Here is a 6,619-nt window from a genome sequence, read left to right as displayed (position 1 = left end):
TCATACTAGTGATACAAACTTTTATTTTTGGTGTTTTTAAGCTGGTGTCGCACAAAACTGCGTAAAAACACTAGATGTTCTGCTCATTTTAACATAATATCATTTCTGCCTCTGCACACATTATAAATAATTAGACACTTTTTTAAAATTCTGAATGCATTTTCTCAGTATTAGTTAGATGAGCTAAATTATTGAACAGTATATAATTATGTGGGAATATAATCTTCATTGAATTCCACTTGAAAATATTCATTTCTATATGAAACACAGATTTTTTTTTCACTTTCCACCATAGCAAATTTAAATGAATCTTTTTAAATGTGCCCTGTTGGAGCAACTCTAGAATGAGGAGCATTTTAAAAGGGGTGAGAGGAGGAAAAAGCAGTCTGTGAATTTACACAGCTTGCCGTCTGGAGCAAGTGCTGAAATAATTAGGGGAGAGAAATCTTTGGCTTGTGCAAACTTCCTTTCACCATTGCAGAACAAAATAATAAAGAGAATGTGTGTGAGACAAAGGCAAGAGACCCCCATGGTGCCTGGGTCTCTGCTTTCTGTCATGAGTATTCCTGCGGGGTTTCACATGACAAAACGCAGAAAGTTGTTTTGTCCCCGTGCCTGTCACAATACACCCTCATAACCGCAGCTGTGTGTTTGTGTGCATATGTATGTGTGCGTGTTTGGTTGTGCACTTGCATGTGTGTGTGTGACTGTGCTTTTCTTCTTCTTTTTTTTTTTTTTTGTGTTGGCATGTTGTCTCGCTGTCTTCCCTGTCAGCTCATAGCCTGGCACCTGCTCTCATGTTCCTAATTAGTCTCATTTAATTAATTATATTCTACGGCACATCTTCTCTCTGTTCATACGCAGTTTCTATCTGTAGGCTTCACTCTCATCCGTCTACTTCTCTAATTCCTTAGACTTCATATGAGGAGAATATGTGTCTTTCCATGCTGTGCCTGCTTGGAAGCAGATGATGTTGTGTTGGAGCTACAGTAGATGTTAATAAGCTGGATCAAGCTGTGTCAATATATGAAATATGATTGCCTTTTCAGTTAAACATATGAAATGAAAATAAAATATTTTCTTCACTTGACCACTTAAGCTCTCAAAAGCTGCACTTGGTAACTATTTCCACCCACCAGGTTCAATGTTAAATGAGCGTTTTTGCTTGTAAGACATGCTGACAACCAGCTGACTCACAGACAGAATCTCTTCAGTAAGCTGCAGGAAAACAAGTCAAGTTTCAAGCATGGTGAGTAAACAGAAATCAGGAAAGCACTTTACTTGTGACAGTTGGCCTAAGCACCTCTTTCTTCTCTGTTAGCTTTTCTGTTCCATTTGTCAGGTTCACTTGGCTTGTATGCCAGTGTTGTCTATTAGTTGTATTTTCACTGTGCTTAGCACTACAGTAAAGAACTGTGTGAGGAGGACTGAGAAAAACAGAAAAGAAAACAATTGAATTTATTAATTTGCAGAATCCCGGGAGTAATTACCCATCACCTGGCCACAAGAAACTAAGGTAATAGCATGGAATATTTTATTATTAATTAAAAAATACAATATCTGACAGTGAAACCATGAAACACCTATTCCTTATGTTGCACGAGAGGTGATAATTCCATAAAACCAAGTGACACTGAGAAGGGGGCATCCAAGGTACACAAGCCCATCAATGAACGACAGTGGAAACAGCGTTGAATTTCACTTCCTGATGTCAGAGGAGACTGACAGCCAGTCTCAGGCAGCCTCCCAGCTGCCCCTCATCCCGTGCTTTCCACTAGAGGATCCTGAGCTAAAAGAAAAGATGCTGTTAATAATTCAGGCCCTTCATGAACACCACACAACACTGCCACAAAAGACAAGATCAAACTTTTGGCAAAGCAAGCGCCACAGAAAGCCGATAGTGCTTCCCAGCATAGCTTGCTGTACATTGACCATATGGACATCATAATCACCCGTGGGATGAATCAGCAGATTCTTGATCTGGAGCCCAAAATCACACGACACCTTAATTAGCTGGTGTTGATATCGCCCTTCACAGTGCTAATTTGTCACCACCAGCAAAACAGCTCCTGGCAAGCACGGTTCTGTTGAATTTTGTTGACACTGTTAAAGAAAAAGAGATCATTTTGAGAGCATTTGAGGCGACAAATGATTGTCTAGTGCGGCAGAATACCTCTTGACAGGTGGCATTTCTTTTATCAACTAAGATTTCACATTGAATCATGTTACATATCAACAGTCAATCATGAGGAAATAAGCATGCCTTTGTCTTGGTTATTTCCTGAATAAATCATAAAATTATTTGGGACCATGTTTATTCCCATTGACATGCAGTTTCAAATATGGTGTAAATAATTGCTGCCCTCCTCAGGAGGCGTAGCCCCTATGAAGCAGTGAGTTGAAAAGGTCAGACATGTTCTGCACGCCAGCTCTAAAGTGGTTTATTAGCATCCCAACGACATATTCAGGAGATCGTCGGAGACATAATTACCTGGATAAGGTACAGATGAATACTGTATTTGGGGAGAAGGCAAGGTTGGTTGGATATTGGCTTTGTCTCCATTAACCTGGAGCATGGTGTTAAAGGATCTGTTTGTGGAGAGAAAATGACAGGGAGTTGGGCTGACGGGGCTGGACTGAGACAGTTAAGGGCCCCTTGCTGCATAGGATAATTAATAAATAAAATACCAGGGGAGCCCCTGCCATGCCTTCGTCTATGACAGGGGCTGTCTCCAGTGCGCTAAAGCATTAAATGACCAATTTCTGTCAGACTAACTTCCACCACGCTCTCTCTCCCTTTCTTTTTCTCCCTCTCTTTTGCCTGCCCTCTCGTCTCCACTCCACTCTCACCCCTCTCTCCCTCGTTCCCTCCCTCTCTTCCTCGTTTTCTGAAGTGGGGCTACTTTGCTCTCTTTGCACTGAGTTTTTCAGCGACTGATGGCTCTAGTTCATTTCTGCTGAATTAATTGGTCCCTGAATGAATTCTGTTGACAGGGCAATTCATCATGTGTTTGGCCTGACAGTGACTGGGTGTTGGTAGGGGAGGGGGTGGAAGTGTCGTGGAGTGTGTGTGTGTGTGTGTGTGTGTGTGTGTGTGTGTGTGTGTTGGTGCGGGTGGTGAAGCGGCATGGGGAGACAGTCAGAGGTGGTGGGGGTTGGTGATTGTGGCCTCCCACTTTTCTTTCTCCCCTCTTTGCCTCGTCTCTTCTTCTTCCTACGTCCTACTGGAACTACATAAGGCTGGATGCTCTTGCTTCACTGTTTTATCAAAACAATTGGGACTCAAACAAACCAACCCCCCCCCCCCGTTAGGCCAGGCTTCTGTCACGCTGAAGACTCTCTCTCAGCTTGAAGGGGGCACACGGGTCAGTGCTACCCCATTTTACACATTTTGGCCTTTTGTTACGCCCTATACACTTCCTCCCCAACATCGAATCCCTCCCCACCACTTGATGTGCACTCATAAACACAGGAACACCGTTCTTCACTCCACAGCTCCTGCTCCCTTTTGGAGAGTGACATAATCAGGTAGTGAGGCATATTTAGTGCTTAATTACACAATGTGTCGCACAATGGCCATTGAAAATGATAATTTAGCTCCTGAAGGGAAATTGCCCTAAGCTGCAGACTGATCTAACAGAGATGGTATAATAGTACATAGTTTGCAGATGAGACCTGGGTTGAGAAACTCAGTAATTGCATTTCTCCAGACAGCTCTCTGACTGCTTGTTATTCTAATTGTGAACTATGCTATGGTACAGGATGCATGCAGCTCATGAGCGTCCTTTGAGCTTGAACATGGGGATACCCTCTTTAGACAGTGTTGAGTCAATCAATGCTCACTCATTACAAACATCACAAAGTCATGTTCTTGTCGCCTGGATAGTCTCACCCGCCACTGCTGAAAATAACCTCATAATCAGTGTTTCATCAGGATCATCACAAACTGGGCTTGAACTGTTTCTTTCTCCCGCAACACTGAAATTATCGTTTGAGATGATGATTTATTTTCACAAGAAGGTCTGAACAAACCTTTTAATATAATTCTCAACACCTTTCATCCTTGGACCAGGATGATAAACACACTGTTGCTTCTTCAGGGACACCTAAAGACTTTTATGTCTATTTAAGTCAAACAGATTCACTTTCATGATACGGGTAAATAAGAAATAAGAAATAACTCTCTTAACTCAGTAAAAATCACTTCGAATTATACTACTGGATCACTATACTTATGCTTCTGCCTCTCAAATCCATTTGGGATTAACAGAGTTAACGAAGGAGGTATTGTGAACAATACTGCACCCATGCAGCCACTAATTAAAGCCGCTTCTAATGAGGGCTCGTTGATTGACACAGCGGGGTTGGCCTCTCCCCTCGCCAGCATCAACTATGACAGCCACATGATGAGGCTGATGACAGGCTCCCATGAGGGCAGATGACAGGACGTCACTGACAGACCACCACCACTCCTCATCTCTGAACAATACTTCCCTCATATGACACCTCAAGATTCATCAAGTCTTGGATAATGGATGTTTACAAATGGTAATTATTATATATTGTATTCTATGTGCTCTACAATGTCAGTGACAAGGTGGAAAAGAAACTAAATCAAACTTCTCTTTCTGATCTCTTGTGATTTTTGTGAATTATTGGATAGTTTACATCTGTTTAGAGAGTATGTGTACCTTAGTGGACATGCAAACAACTTTGCAGGAGTATTTTGAAAATGATCTAGTTTTTTTGGGGACAGTTTTATAATGTTTTTAATCTATAACTAATAACTATAGCTGTCATAGAAATGCAATATTTTAACCCTAAAATGCAGTGGAAATATTATTAATATTAGTTAGTAAGTACAGTACTTTAATACATATGTCAGTGATGTAAACCATTAATCTAAGAGGTTTATTTCAAAATAAAGTATGTAATAAAATGTAATGTAATGTGGCATTTAGTTGCTTCAGATCACTTTCAGCTAAAAGCTCTTTAAAATGAACTTATGTCACTGTATATATTATCAACGACAGACGTGAATCATGCCAAAGAGGCCAAGCTATAGGGCATCAGTACGCCAAGCTGACAATGAGGGTGAAGTGTTTGAGTAAATCTCGCACGAGGCCCATTGGCCCCAGTGGCAGGGCCTCTCTGTGTGGGTCTGAGAAGCCTCAAGGATGACAGGTGCTTTTCGTAATGCCTAACTGATGAGAGCCAATCAGTGCGTCCCATTCTGCTGGTGTGTGTCTCTTCTCCTGTTGCTGTCATCTGGCCTGCTAAAGTAAAGATGAGCTTGACTGACAGATGCATCCGGGTTCACAGTTTATTGGTTTCTACGAGAGAGCCAGATATGCCAATTTAGACAGGGTAGTGACAAAAAAGTTCCTATCTAAATGGAATAATTTTACCACTGGGAATTCTCGGCTGGGAGAAGGAGTGTTAGTGTGTATGTGTTTTTTTTTTTTTTTATCCTTTAACAAGGCCTGAATGACAAACACATAGGACAGTTAGTGGCTGACAGAAACAGCAGATTTTGATGCTTCACAGGGGATCCATGAAATAAACAATAGGCAGAGGAAGCTGAAAAATTGAATTACAACTGGCTGGGTTTGTGTGTTTCACAGTAGAAAGTGCAGAGAGGAAGCGAGGCAGCAGCAGCGTAGTATACCAGGGTGAAACCAATGCATCATTAAATATACTGCAGTCAGACACTGGGGCAACACACTCCTGCCTTTCCAACTGTTCTTTTTCTTTGTTTCTCCATTCTCTTTGAATCCCTCAGTCCTGCTCACACATATGTATGAACATTATGCAGTTCTCTGTAGTGTAGGCTACTTCAACCATAATTAAAGTGTATGTGATTTCTACAAACACACGCTCATACACACAAACAATATGATGTGCTACTATCGTGTATTTTATATTTGAGAGCTGCGAGGAGTATGGCTGAGCAGTCCTGACTGTTCATAAAACCAAACATCAATACACTAGCAGAGGGAATTCTCCCTGGAAACCTTGAACTCTGAATTACTTTCTTATGGGGTTAATAATGAGGAGACACTGAGTCAACGACTGACATATAAAAGAATTTATTTCTCATGTGCACAAAAAGAATTGGAACAGAACTGAAACAGAACAATGATTGAGGCCACAAGGCTTTCCGTATGGATTTTTATCAGAAATCCTTTTTATGTCCATGACACATCTCCTGTATCATCTTTACAACAGCAGAAGACCCATTCTTTTAGAGGTGCTCCACTTACTAAAGCAAAGACTTTTCCTGAATGATGGTGGCGTGCACTCTGCGCCAGCATTTTATTTTCAGATATGTCGAGCTACAAGTAGACAGAAATAGGCAAATCCCAAGTGCAATTTGTAGATGAAAGCTTCTCCTAAAGAGCAGGCCTGCAGTCTGCATCTCTGTACTCTGGTGCCCTCAGCAAAGACAGGTAACCCTGGTACCAGATGATGTATTTGCTTGTATAGAATTAAAGTAAACTTAGTCTTGAAGGCCTTACACTAAGGAGATGTAGTGGTAGTAGGGCTGAGAGAGTGGAAGGAGTGAGAAAAAATGTTAGAGAGGGAGGAGAAATTGGTGAATCTATACATGGAGGGATGA

The sequence above is a fragment of the Anabas testudineus genome, chromosome 15 (genome assembly GCF_900324465.2).
Source record: "Anabas testudineus chromosome 15, fAnaTes1.2, whole genome shotgun sequence".
In the NCBI taxonomy this organism is placed as follows: Eukaryota; Metazoa; Chordata; class Actinopteri; order Anabantiformes; family Anabantidae; genus Anabas; species Anabas testudineus.
Note: the sequence above shows the minus strand (reverse complement) of the source record.